The sequence below is a fragment of the Sus scrofa genome, chromosome 1, assembly GCF_054392235.1.
Source record: "Sus scrofa isolate SSC_HxYL_T2T_F1_AM1 chromosome 1, Sscrofa_HxYL_maternal_Yorkshire_Landrace_v2.0, whole genome shotgun sequence".
Classification (NCBI taxonomy): domain Eukaryota; kingdom Metazoa; phylum Chordata; class Mammalia; order Artiodactyla; family Suidae; genus Sus; species Sus scrofa.
Genome location: NC_139383.1, coordinates 183,727,511 through 183,741,913, shown reverse-complemented (window position 1 = coordinate 183,741,913; position 14,403 = coordinate 183,727,511). Strand labels below are relative to the sequence as shown.

General features: G+C 33.6%; 1 long non-coding RNA gene across 3 annotated transcripts in view; it reads left to right on the top strand.

The window, feature by feature from the left end:
* The window catches only part of LOC146406902 (uncharacterized), a 212,236-nt gene that overhangs the window by 110,830 nt on the left and 87,003 nt on the right, over positions 1 to 14,403 (top strand). For 2 of the 3 annotated variants that reach the window (XR_014817984.1, XR_014817995.1), the window contains one exon: positions 5,977 to 6,078. This is a non-coding gene — a long non-coding RNA (uncharacterized LOC146406902). Of the gene's footprint in view, positions 1 to 5,976; positions 6,079 to 10,708; positions 12,938 to 14,403 lie in introns of those variants that run through there. The other variant, XR_014817990.1, reaches the window with a different exon arrangement.

Below are 14,403 nucleotides of genomic sequence, written 5' to 3'. Positions count from 1 at the left end.
TAGAGCTGCAGCTAAGCTGAGATGGGAATTCAGCATGAATTAAAAATATCCTCAATTTTATAAATTACAGAAGTTGATGGATCAATTCACTGCAGCAAAACCTGTGATATAGAACACAAAGACTTAATGTATATTATGTTCATTAGTTTGTTTGCTTCTTTGCTTGCTTGCTTCATATTAGCGAAATGAACTAAGTAGCCTGAGTACCACTTTTCTGACAAAAGTGCTAGGCAAGAACTGGATAATATAAGTAGGATGATGAGGTGATCCATAAACTAAAGTAAACACATGGAAGTAAGAGAGCATAGACCCAAAATAATCTTAGAGCATAATCCACAGCCCCCCATGTCTTACAGAATGAATCAGAAAGTAATTCCAAGTTTTGCTACATATGGAATGGGAATTGGAGTCATTCTTAGCAGTAAAGAGCCCTAATATAAATATTATTTACTAATATATTAATATTACTATTTAAAATAATTATTTTAGCTTGATTTGAATGAAACTATTTCTAACATATCTCTAAAAAAATCATCATAAATGCAATATTGGGAGTTCCCGTCATGGCTCAGTGGTTAACGAATCCAACTAAGAACAATGAGGTTGCGGGTTTAATCCCTGGACTCCCTCAGTGGATTAAGGATCCAGCATTGCCATGAACTGTGGTGTAGGTCGCAGACATAGCTCAGATCCTGTGTTGCAGTGCCTCTGGCATAGGCTGGCAGCTACAGCTCCGATTAGACCCCTAGCCTGGGAACCTCCATATGCCGTGGGAGTGGCTCAAGAAATGGCAAAAAGACAAAAAAAAAAAAAAAAACACATAAATAAATACATAAATAAATAAATTCATTACTGTATCCATTTTTTTCTTCTGGTGTTATTATCTGATCATTTTAACATATATGAGAAAAGCAACTCTCCTTTATAAAATTAGTAGTTTATTTTATACTACTAATAATAGTATAAAATTATACTATTTGTTTGTTTGTTCCTTCTGGTAGAAGAGCTGTGACATAGTTTCTGGGCATCAAGCCATAAACCATGTTAGGTTTAAGATGTTATTTCAGGGTTCCAGGTAAGCTTACTAAAAAGATATTTTGGTGTATTAATTTTATAATCATTAAAGAAGATACAAAATATTATTAAAAAGTAAAATTTGAACATTCTTAGAAAAAAATTCTATAATTTGTTTTAATTATTTCTTTACCTTACAAAAAGATTTTATAAAAATATAAGAATGATAAAAATAGGATATTAGAGAAATGTAGGATTTCAGAGAAATGTAAATAATCTATTAGCAGAAGAGTCCCAGGTATCATTATTTATTTATTTTTGAGTATTCATTGGGCTCACAAATAAAATGAAAATATACTTTAAACATCCTATCAAAGTGGAACATATGTATTCCCTATAGTGATCCTTGAAGACCAACAAGGACATTAAAAAATTAAGAATACTTATAGCCAAAAATGATGTTTAACTGAAATTAAACTAAGTTGGGTATAGGATACAAACTTCTACATAAGTTGTTTACAGCAAGTTATAACTATTAGGCATATTCTATGATATACCATCCCCTGGTTACAATTCCACCAAAGGAATAGAGCTTTAGAAGAGATCTCATAGATAAGGGGTGGGTGGAATTAAGCTAAGAGTAGTCTCTGGAAAACCTTAGCAAGTTTTGCTGACCATTGTAAGGTTCCCAATTTACAATAACTGAATGCATCATATCTCAGGACTGAAGGCTATATAGAAATACTATAAAAAGAAAACTATATGGAAAGTAGATAAAAGTATTCATGAAAACATAAGTGCTATAAACTAAGATTCAGATTTACATGTAACAATACTCAAGTTGAGATGAAGAGGATATAAGCATAGACTTTGAAAAATGAGAGGCAAGTTAAAAGCTAGGTTTAAAATAATAAAGAATGGATCAATCACAAGAACTGAAATTGAAAGTGTGATTAAAAAACTTCCAACAAACAAAAGTCCAGGACCAGATGGCTTCACAGGTGAAATCTATCAAACATTTAGAGAAGAGCTAACACCTCTCCTTTTGAAATTATTTCAAAAAATTGCAAAGGAAAGAATACTCCCAAACTCATTTTATGAGGCCACCATCACCCTGATACCAAACCATACACATATGCCACAAGAAAAGAAGAGCACAGGCCAATTTCAATGATGCACATCAATGCAAAAATCCTCAACAAAATAGTAGCAAAGCACATCCAACAATACATTAAAAGGATTGTAGATGACAATCAAGTGGGATTTATCCCAGGAATGCAAGGGTTCTTCAACACCTGCAAATCAATCAGTGTGATACACCACATTAGCAAACTGAAGAATAAAAACCATATGATCCTCTCAATAGACGCAGAAAAAGCCTTTGACAAAATCCAACACCCATTTCTGATAAAAACCTTTCAGAAAGTGGGCATAACTACCTCAACATAATAAAAGCCATATATGACAAACCCACAGCTGACATCATTCTTAATGGTGAAAAGCTGAAAGAATGCGTAGATCAGGAACAAGACAAGGATGTCCGCTCTCACCACTATTCTTCAACATAGTTCTGGAAGTCCTAGCTACAGCAATCAGAAAAGTAAAAGAAATAAAAGGGATCCAAATTGGAAAGGAAGAAGTAAAGCTATCACTATTTGCAGATGACATGATACTATACCTAGAGAATCCTAAAGACTCTACCAGAAAACTGTTAGAGCTCATCCATGAATTTGGCAAAGTTGCAGGATACAAAATTAAATACACAGAAATCAACAGCATTTATATATACCAACAATGAAAGATCAGAAAGAGAAATTAGGGAAGCAATCCTGTTTACCGTTGCATCCAAAAGAATAAAATACCTATGAGTAAACCTACCAAAGAGACAAAACAACTGTACTCTAAGAACTGTAAGATGCTGATGAAAGAAATCAAAGATGACACAAATAGATGGAAAGATATACCACGCTCTTGGATTGGAAGATTCAATATTATCAAAATGATTATACTACCCAAGGCAATCTACAGATTCAATGCAATCCCTATCAAACTACCAAGGACATTTTTCACAGAACTTGAACAAAATATTTTAGAGTTTGTTTGGAAGCACAAAAGACCCAGAATAGCCAAAGACATCCTGAAAAAGAGAAATGGAGCTGGAGGAATCAGATTCCCTGACTTCAGACTATACTACAAAGCAACAATCATCAAAACCATGTGGTAGTGGCACAAAGACAGAAAAATATATCAGTGGAACAGGACAGAAAGCCCAGAAGTAAACCCATGCACCTACTGCTAACTAATCTATGATAAAAGGAGGCAAAAATATACAATGGAGAAAAGACAGCTTGTTCAATAAGTGATGCTGGGAAAACTGCACAGCCACATGGAAAAGAATGAAATTCGATCACTTCCTACCACCATACACAAAAATAAACTCAAAATGGATTAAAGACCTAGATATAAGACCAGATCCTATAAAACTCTTAGAGGAAAACATAGGCAAAACTCTCTCTGACATAAACGACAGCAACATCTTCTCAGATCTACCTCTTAGAGTATTGACAATAAAAACAAAAATAAACAAATGGGACCTACTCAAACTTAAAAGTATCTGCATAGCAAAGCAAACCCCATACAAAACGAAAAGACAACCCACAGAATGGGAGAAAATCTTTGCAAATGAATCAAGTGACAAGGGATTAATCTCCAAAATTTATAAACACGTTCTGCAGCTCCATAACAAAAAAACAAATAACCCCGTCAAAAATCAGGCTTTTTTTTTAATTTAAACAGACAGTTCTCCAAAGAATACATACAGATGGCCAAAAAGCACATGAAAAGATATTCAACATCAGTCATGATTAGAGAAATGCAAATCAAAATCACGATGAGGTACCACCTTACACCAGCCAGAATGGCCATTATCAAAAAGTCTACAATCAATAAGTGCTGGAGAGGGTGTGGAGAAAAAGGAACCCTAGTACACTGTTGGTGGGATTGTAAATTGGTGCAATCACTGTGGAAGACAGTATGGAGATGCTTCAGAAAACTAAACATAGAACTCCCATTTGATCCAGCAATCCAACTCCTGGGCATCTATCCAGAGAAAACCATGACTCACAAAGACACATGTACTCCAATGTTCATTGCAGCACTATTTACCATAGCCAAGACATGGAAACATCCCTGTCCATTCATTGACAGAGGAATGGATCAAGAAGATGTGGTACATATACACAATGGAATGTTAGTCATTAAAAGGATTGAAATACCAGCATTTTTAGCAACATGGATGGACCTAGAAACTGTCATACTAAGTAAAGTCAGCCATACAAAGAGACACCAATATCAAATGCTTTCACTGACAATGTGGAATCTGAAAAAAGGACAGACTGAACTTTGCAGAACAGATGCTGACTCACAGACATTGAAAAACTTATGGTCTCCAGAGGAGACAGTTTGGGGGGTGGGAGGAAGCGCTGGGGTTGTGGGATGGAAATCATGTGAAATTCGATTATGATGATCATTATACAACTACAGACGTGAAAAAAATAGATGTAACCTCATGCACACATAAATATGCTTTGTGCCCCATTTCAAAGGCGTAATCTCATCTGTTCGATCTGATTAAGTAGTGTTACTGTCTAAATAAAAAAGTCGTATAAAGTCAAAAAATTAAAAAATATAAAATAATAGAAATCCTTAAGGAACAGAAGAACTTCTTGATCACCAGAAAATTATCTTTTGTGGCAATCTATAGATAATTAAATAAATATAACTGTGGTTTAATGTGTTTGTTAAGGAGTATTTTTCTACTAACAATTTTTAATGCATTTCCATTTAAGTCTAAGCCTCCTCTTTTTCTTATCTTTCCAATCTTGTCTCAACACTCCACCATCACCATTTCTTTTTTTGTTTTATTGAAGTATAATTAATTTACAAAGCTGTGATAATTTCTGCTGTACAGCAAAATGACCCAGTCACACATATACACTATCCATTCTCTCTGATCCTTTTCCCACATAGATTATCACAGAATAATGGTTAGAGTTCTCTGTGCTGAACAGTAGGTCCCTTTTGGCCAGTTGTTCCATATACCTTAGTATGCGTATGCCAATCCCAAACCTCCTGTCCATCCCTCCTATACCCCTGCCTGTCCCCTTTGGTTACCATAGGTTTCTCAAAGTCTGTGAGTCTGTTTCTGTTCTGCAAATAAGTTCATTTGTATGCTTTGATTTTTTTTAAGATTCCCACACACAGGTGATATCATATGATGTTTGACTTTCACTCTCTGACTTCACTTAGTATGATAGTTTCTAGGTCTATCCATGTTGTTGCAAACAACCTTATTTCATTCTTTTTATGCTTGAGTAGTATTCTATTGTATATATGTACCACATCTGCTATATCCATTCCTTTATTGCTGGACATTTAGGTTGCTTTCATGTCTTGGCTATTAAAAAAAGTGCTGCAATGAATATCAGGTGCATATACCTTTTTGAATTACGATTTTCTTTGGGTAGATGCCCAGGAATAGGATTGCTGGATCATACAGTACTTTTATTTTTAGTTTTTTGAGGAACCACCATACTGTTTTCGATACTGGTTGTACCAATGTACATTTCCACCAACAGTGTAAGAGGGTTCCCTTTTCTCCATACCATCTCCAGCATTTATTATTTGTAGACTTTTTGATGATGGCTGTTCTGGCTGGTGTAAGGTGGTACCTCATAGTAGTTTTGATTATCATTTCTCTAACAATTAGTTTTGTTGAGCATAATTTCATGGTTTTTTTTTTTTGGTCATCTATATATCTTTGGAGAAATGAGGAGTACCCCAAGACATATATTAATAAAATTGATCAAAATTAAAGACAAGGATAAAATATTGAAAGCAGCTAGGAAAAGCAATAAATAACATACAAAGAAACCCCAATAATGTTGTCATCTGATTTTTCAGCAGAAACCCTACAGTCCAGAAGGGAGTGGCATGATGTACTTAAAGTGATGAAAGGAAAAACCTCCAACCAAGAATACTCAACCCAACAAGGCTTTCAATCAGGTATGAAGGAGAAATCAAAAGCTTTACATACAAGCAAAAGCTTTACATACAAGCAAAAGCTAAGAGAATTCAGCACCACTAAACCAGCTTTACAATAAATACTAATAAAACTTCCCTAGATAGACAGGAAAAGGCCATAACCAGAAGTAAGAAAATTACAAATGAGAAGGCAAACATATAGTAAAAGTAGGAAGTCATCCATACATAAATATGATATCAAAGCCAGCGACTGTGAGAAGTAGTTACAAATGCATGATACTGGTAATGCATTTGCAATTATCTGACTAGCAACTTAAAACAATTATCAAAATGGCAAAAAGAACTTACATATCAATAATAACCTTTAATATAAATGTGTTAAATTCTCCAACCAAAAAAAGACCTAGACTGGTTGAATGGATACAAACACAAGGCCCATTTATATGCTGTCTACAAGATATCCACTTCAGCTCTAAGGATACATACAACCTGAAAGTAAGAGGATGCAAGGAAATATTCCATGCAAATGGAAATTAAAATAAGCTGTGGTAGCAATACTCATACCAGACAAAATATACCTTAAAATAATGTTACAAGAAACAAAGAATATCATTTTATAAAGATTAAAGGCTCAATCCAAGAAGAGAATATAACAATTATAAACATATATGCACCCAACATAGGAGCACCTCAGTATATAAGGCAACTGCTAACAGCCTTAAAAGGAGAGATTAAGAATAACACAATAATAATGGGAGACTTTAACACCCCATTTAGAGCAGTGGACATATCATCCAGTCAGAGAATCAACAAGGAATCACAGGCTTTAAATGAAACATTAGACCAGATGGACTTAATAGATATTTATAGCATATTCCATTCAAAAGCGGCAGAATACACATTCTTCTCATGCACACATGCAACATAACCATTTAAATTGCTTCTCAAATTCTAAAAATTTACCTTTTCTTTTTTTTTTCCATTTTCTCCATATATATATATATATTTTTTTTATTTTCCCACTGTACAGCAAGGGGGTCAGGTTATCCTTACATGTATACATTACAATTACAGTTTTTCCCCCACCCTTTCTTCTGTTGCAACATGAGTATCTAGACATAGTTCTCAATGCTATTCAGCAGGATCTCCTTGTGAATCTATTCCAAGTTGTGTCTGATAAGCCCAAGCTCCCGATCCCTCCCACTCCCTCCCCCTCCCATCAGGCAGCCACAAGTCTCTTCTCCAAGTCCATGAGTTTCTTTTCTGAGGAGATGTTCATTTGTGCTGGATATTAGATTCCAGTTATAAGTGATATCATATGGTATTTGTCTTTGTCTTTCTGGCTCATTTCACTCAGGATGAGATTCTCTAGTTCCATCCATGTTGCTGCAAATGGCATTATGTCATCCTTTTTTATGGTTGAGTAGTATTCTATTGTGTATATATACCACTTCTTCTGAATCCAATCATCTGTCGATGGACATTTGGATTGTTTCCATGTCCTGGCTATTGTGAATAGTGCTGCTATGAACATGCGGGTGCATGTGTCTCTTTTAAGTAGAGTTTTGTCTGGATAGATGCCCAAGAGTGGGATTGCGGGGTCATATGGAAGTTCTATGTATAGATTTCTAAGGTATCTCCAAACTGTTCTCCATAGTGGCTGTACCAGTTTACATTCCCACCAGCAGTGCAGGAGGGTTCCCTTTTCTCCACAGCCCTTCCAGCACTTGTTATTTGTGGACTTATTAATGATGGCCATTCTGACTGGTGTGAGGTGGTATCTCATGGTAGTTTTGATTTGCATTTCTCTTATAATCAGCGATGTTGAGCATTTTTTTCATGTGTTTGTTGGCCATCTGTATATCTTCCTTGGAGAACAGTCTATTCAGGTCTTTTGCCCATTTTTCCATTGGGTGATTGGCTTTTTTTGCTGTTGAGTTATTTAAGTTGCTTCTATATTCTAGAGATTGAGCCCTTGTCTGTTGCATTGTTTGAAACTATTTTCTCCCATTCTGAAAGTTATCTTTTTGTTTTCTCTTGGGTTTCCTTTGGTGCGCAAAAGCTTGTGAGTTTGATTAGGTCCCAGGGGTTTATTTTTGCTCTAATTTCTATTGCTTTGGGAGATTGACCTGAGAAAATATTCATAATGTTGATGGTATTTGCAGTAGCATATTGTTTTCAAATTTTGGTATAAAATGTGGCTATGCCAGAATCAAGCTGACTGAAAATAGAACATATATTCGTTTGCTTTGTGAGCTACACAGAGCAATTAACTTTGATTCTAGAAAAGATTAACCCCCGGTCACCTAGAAAACATGTAAATTTAAATAAATACATTAAGATGTAAATTAATAAGATAATACTTTAAAAAATATTGCTTCTTAAAATAATTATTATGTTGCTTAACAATTTAAATACCTGCTGTAAGAATTTGAATGGCTTTCTATTCCTCACTCAATCTGATATAAATGCTAAATTTCAATTAAAGTTCACACTGGAGGAGTTCCCATCGTGGCTCAGCGGAAATGAATCTGACTAGTATCCATGAGGACACAGGTTTGATACTTGGCCTTGCTCAATCAGTTAAAGATCTGGCATTGCCATGAGCTGTGGCATAGAATGCAGACATGGCTTGGATCCAGCGTTGGTGTGGCTGTGGTGTAGGCCAGAAATTGTAGCTCTGATTCAATCCCTAGCCTGGGAACCTCCATATGCTGTTGGTGTGGCCCTAAAAAGACAAAAAAAAATTTTGAAAAACAAGAAAAGTCACAATGGAGACAAATATAGAAGGTAGTTAAAACTTCAAGTGCTTTAAGATCTCTAGCACCATACAAAGTATACAATGTAGTTCTTAACTGAAGACTATTTCTATACTAATATTTCACATTTTCTATAAAATGATAATATGTTTTAGAACAAGCAAATCAGCAAATCATGCCATAAACATTTGGTAAATTGCTCCATCTATCTATATCAAATATATACCCTTTATGTTTCTAACCAGTTCTCTTTCAGAAAGTAACATTCAGGGTATAGGCTGATGGTGAATTTATGAATGCCACTCAGGTTTAGTTATTACTGGCTGTGCCAAGATTTTACTCTACACTAAGCACCAAGCTCACCAATTTTCATACCTTCTCACATATCTTATCTAAACTTGGATTTCATATGAATTTTCTTATAGTCTAATCACTGATAAAACTACTTATCTAACCAGAACATCTATAAGTTTCTGAAAGTATAAATATAACTTATTATACAGAGATAATGTTTCTTAATCCTAAGAAGCATTTTGAAAATAAAAAATTCTTTTTTCATCCTTTTCCTTCTACATTCACTTTTAATATACATTTTGTTGTGCCTCTTTCTATTCTTTCTCTTTCTCTCTTCCTATCCTCCTCTTTTTAAATTTCCATTCATAATCTTAAATTTCTGCCTCAAGATCAAGATTTTTTAAAAAATCTGTCAAATCACATAATTTTATTATCTTATCTGATTATTTTTTAAGCTCTCCTTTGCTAGAAACAGCTGAAAGGAATGGGACAAGCTATAGTGAACGTATGTTTTACCGCTGTTAAAAATCACATTATCCAAGATGAGTTTGACCTTACTCAAATTGTTTCTATTTTTGCAATGGATGATTTTGGACAATACTAAAGAGCTGTTTTATGTTTTCCAACTGTTATGCACACTCTTGGTACCTTTAGTTTCTGGCAAAGTTTCCAGATTTTCAATAATTACTTTTCTTTGTCCCAAATTCAGAACATGTAATGGCAGGACCTTGCCTTTTGTGTGCACATGAATAAAGCAAGTGCCAAAAGGCAGGTGACTTTCATAATGGAAAAACTTACATATCACTGAATCCTAATAGAAGCATTAATTTTGTATCCTACTACTTTAGAAATACTTTATCAAGTCCAAAAGAATATACTGGGGTTACATTGTGGCCGGTGGGGGGTGGGGGGTGATTCATGGTAGGTCTCTGGCTAATAGTGACCAGAAGTTTGTGAGAAAGTTTCTTTTTAAAGATCTTTTATATTTACAGATTTCAATGTTTTTCTTTATAATATCTGTAATTGATTATTCTTTATCTCAGAGCTGAGATGCTTGTTAATGTTCTAATCTTCTCTTGAATGTATTTGTACTAACTAAGCTGTCTTCTTGTTCTAAATACCTCTCCTTCAATAGTTGTAAAGAATTCTGTCTTACATATAGGTGAAGCAGGTGAATTATTTATTCCCACATTCAAAACAGTGAATATTTGTAAAACCATAACAGAAAAATTTGTGCCAGTTAGGCCATGTAAATATTGTAAAATAATGATATAGCATAGTATATTTGTTATATGATTTAAATGTATAAATATAAATTCACAAGTACAAATATAACTTTATAACTATATATAATTATATCCATACATCTATGAACTATATCTGTGTGTGTATATATATATATATATATTAAACAAAGATATGAAGTAAAGCAAATAGATTGCATAACCTTTTATTATAATTTTGACATTTTATCTTCACACACTTTATCAACTCCACTTTTTATCATAGGAAATGGTTGTTATTTTTCCTGAACAGTAATGTGTTACTCTATTCAAAACTAAATCTAACTTGACATTTCTATGTACAAACCTTTTCAGGTGTTTATAGGATGCACTGATCTCATTATGTCTGGGCAGCTGTCACCAAAACAGTATCAGCAGCAAAAGCACACAGAGCCCTGAATGCTAAGTACGAGACTCTGCCCATCTAAATGCACTATACCTGCTGACTAGAAACCACCATCTGGGCCGCAAGGGCATGCCTCCAGATCCTTAGTATTGCAAACATTAACAGCCTCTTGAACTATAAGCTGACTAGGCAGCAGGAAAATTAGCCCCTGGGAATAGGGACAGGTGGCAACCATTTCCACCAAAGCATGTTGACAGAAGAAGTGCCTACATTCAAATAATTTCTGAATCTGAGCCAAGAACCGCCTGCTCTTTTTGCCAACTAACCATTCACTATTCAGCCTCCTCACCTGCTTCATTCTCTTGGGAGCTATACAAGCAGTACCTCCAGCTGCCCTGCTGGAGATGGCTCTACTGTGACAGTAGAGAAAAGCTGGGCTGAGAAAAGGAGTGAAATTGAACGATCAGGTAAAGCAATGTAAGGTAAACAAAGGCTTCTTTGCTCTTTATTTTTTACATGCTTCTTCTAGAAAAAAATAAATGTACCTAATGGTTGTGAGCAAAAGTCTTTTGGAACAGAATATTTTTCAAGAGCTTTCTTGTACACATTAAACATATAGAGAAAACTAGGCTAATGTAATTAATCTCCATATATAGTAGACATTAATTAAATAAATTTTGTAAATACAAATGCTAACACTGATTAATTTTCTTTAAAGATTGTTCCTGTCTCTGCTAGCTTCTGCCTCCTTTTCCTTATCCCCCTCCCTTTTTTTTTCTTGATAATGTAAAGATTAGGAGCTTTCTCTTTCTCAGCAACCATCTTTCTTCTATTTCTTTGCTTCATAAAGTACAGATCATGCACCAGCAGCAAAGGATCTCCTAGGAACTGGTTAGAAACTGCAAAATCTCACACCCAACCCTAGACCTACTGAATCAAAATCTGCATTTTGATCAAGACATCTATGTTTTTCCAACACATGTTAATGTTGGTTAAGACAGCGTAGTATCAGTGAGTCTCAGGACTGGGATCACACTAAAACCACCTGAAGAGTTTAAGAACTAATGCCTGGGACACACTGTCATATTTTTATTTAATTGGTCTGGGAAAGTGTCTCAGAATCCGTGTTTTACAAAAATCCCTGAGGTTGTTCTAACTCACATTTAAGAAATGAAGCTAGACATGGGTTCCTAAAATGTATTTTCAAAAGCTAAAATGTAAGCATTCATTAGGGAAATCAGTTCATACAAAATTGTGAAAATAATGTCTGTACCTAGGATAGAATTACAGGAAAGAAGAACTGATTTTGCTAGAGGAAAATACTTTTGGTAGATTATATAAGCTTGTACAATAAGGAGGGGGGGTTGTACTGACTATAAATAATGATATATGTTAAAAATAATTTGCGCTATGACTTGGGTTTTGAAAGGACACATAGAATTAATGACAATTTTCTGTAACTTATTGGTAACTACAAATAATAAATGGATTTTTAAAGCTAGACTTTGCAAGACAAAATATAAAACAGTACCATATTTTAATTATTTTATTTTACCTTGTGAAGACCTGGGCATTTTTATAGAGCATATAACAGACTACAAAAATATATTATTCAAATTCATGTAAATTAGAAAGTATTTGTCCAAGGTGTCACTCGCTAGATACCAAAATTATATCCTTTTATGAATCATCCATGAAGAAGTATAATGATGACAATAAAAACAATGTTAGCAGGAATACTATTAGGTATAGTTATTTTTAAGTAAGTTTTAAAACACATATTGGTCTCTGCCAAAAATTTTACATGTTTGTAAGTATTGTTGACAGAAGATTAAAATGAAATTGCAAAATAAAATTCCATACACCACTGTGGGTTAAATAATGAGTTATTATACCAAGAAAATTATGAAAATGACCTGTTTATTACCTTACATCTAGTATGCTATTTACATTTACATTAGAACACTTTGTATATTTTTTGAACTCAGAATCTTATCAATTGACATTTTAATATAAAAAATAATCATAGTTTCCAAATTTTATGTGGACAAAGTTAGCCACAAAATAACTAATTTTTGTAACCACTTAATTGTAAATATGATATTTATTAATGCTGTAATTTTATGTACATAGTGCTTAAAAATATGTATTTAAGCTATAGCTAATTCTTATCAATAAACAGATTTATTGCCATGTAATTTGCTATATTTATTATAATTTCTTCATTGTATATTCAGGTTTCAATAGTACATTGTGTTCTGGAAAACCTTAGCTTTTGGCAGTTACTAATACAGTAATGGGTGAAAGAACGAGAAGAGAATATCAAGGAAGGTAATGTTTAGAAGAGCCAACTTTTAATAAATCTTGTAATGAAATTTTGTTAAGGTACTGAATCTATCTTGAGATTAATTTAATTCATTTGAAAATATGGTGTTACTTATTGAAAAACTATCTTTCCAGGAAGTGTAACTACTTAGAACACAATTCTATTCTGTTACAAGTAAAACAACAAAATAATCATCAAACAAATTTATAGATATGAAGCATTTTGTACTTCCACTCAAAAAAATGATCTTTTGCAAAACTAGTGTGTGCTAAGTACTCTTCAGGGCACTTGATAAATAAAAATGACAAAAGGTACAAATTCTAGGGAGGTAACGTTCTCCCAGGAAACTCAAAAAATGACAAGGCAAGTTAATTTCAGAGAGTTATAAATGCTATGAAGAAAACACAGGTGATAATACTAATATGCTACCCATGGACTTCTACAGATTTGATTTTCAGTATAACTTTCATCATTTGATGAAGATCTCAGTTATTGCACTGTTGGACTATTATGAATATAGCTGTCAATGTTTATGTGCATGTCTTTATGTGGATATGTTTTTATCTTTTATAATGGGAGCAAATTATATACTTTCTGTCTTAACGATTACATTCTCAAGAACAGTATAAGAAAAATCTGAATGCAGACTTCAAATAAGTCTTGAATGATTTGGTATAAATATATACCCAAAATATTAATAATAATCAGTTATATTATCTGTTATTTTTAGAGATAAAGAACAGTTCTTTCAGAAAAGGAATATAGACATGATCATTATACAGACATTTCAGAGACCAAATGCATCATTTTTACCTTACAGAGTCATCTCAAGGTGACTAATGGTAAACTGCCTCTAAAATAATAACTAATTACAACATACCTAGCAAATATTATGTTTTTTTCAGTCTTATGTTTGCATCATTTATTTAGTGATAGATAAAATGTAAATAATTTAATACATTTACTTAAATATTTTAAACCTTCAACTCTGACTTTCCCTTTCTAAGGAAGTTGTTACATTATACAACTATTACTCTAGTTCTTATTATGCTATTAGTATGTCAACTCATGATACGTGACAGCAGGAATAGATACAGAGTGGAATAGAGGTACTGATATTGAAAACTTTTTATAGTATTTTGTGGAAAAAGTATGGACTGTTTATATGCTATGTTAAAGATATGAATACTGTTTTATAGGAAGAAACAATAAAAAATCTAGATACTTCTTGATGGAAGGTGTGCTGTCCAGCGTAGACTGTGGAGACTGCTTTATAACAAAAGAGAAAAGATTAGGCCTTTGGGGCACACTTTTAAAAAAATTAATCAGTATTGGAGC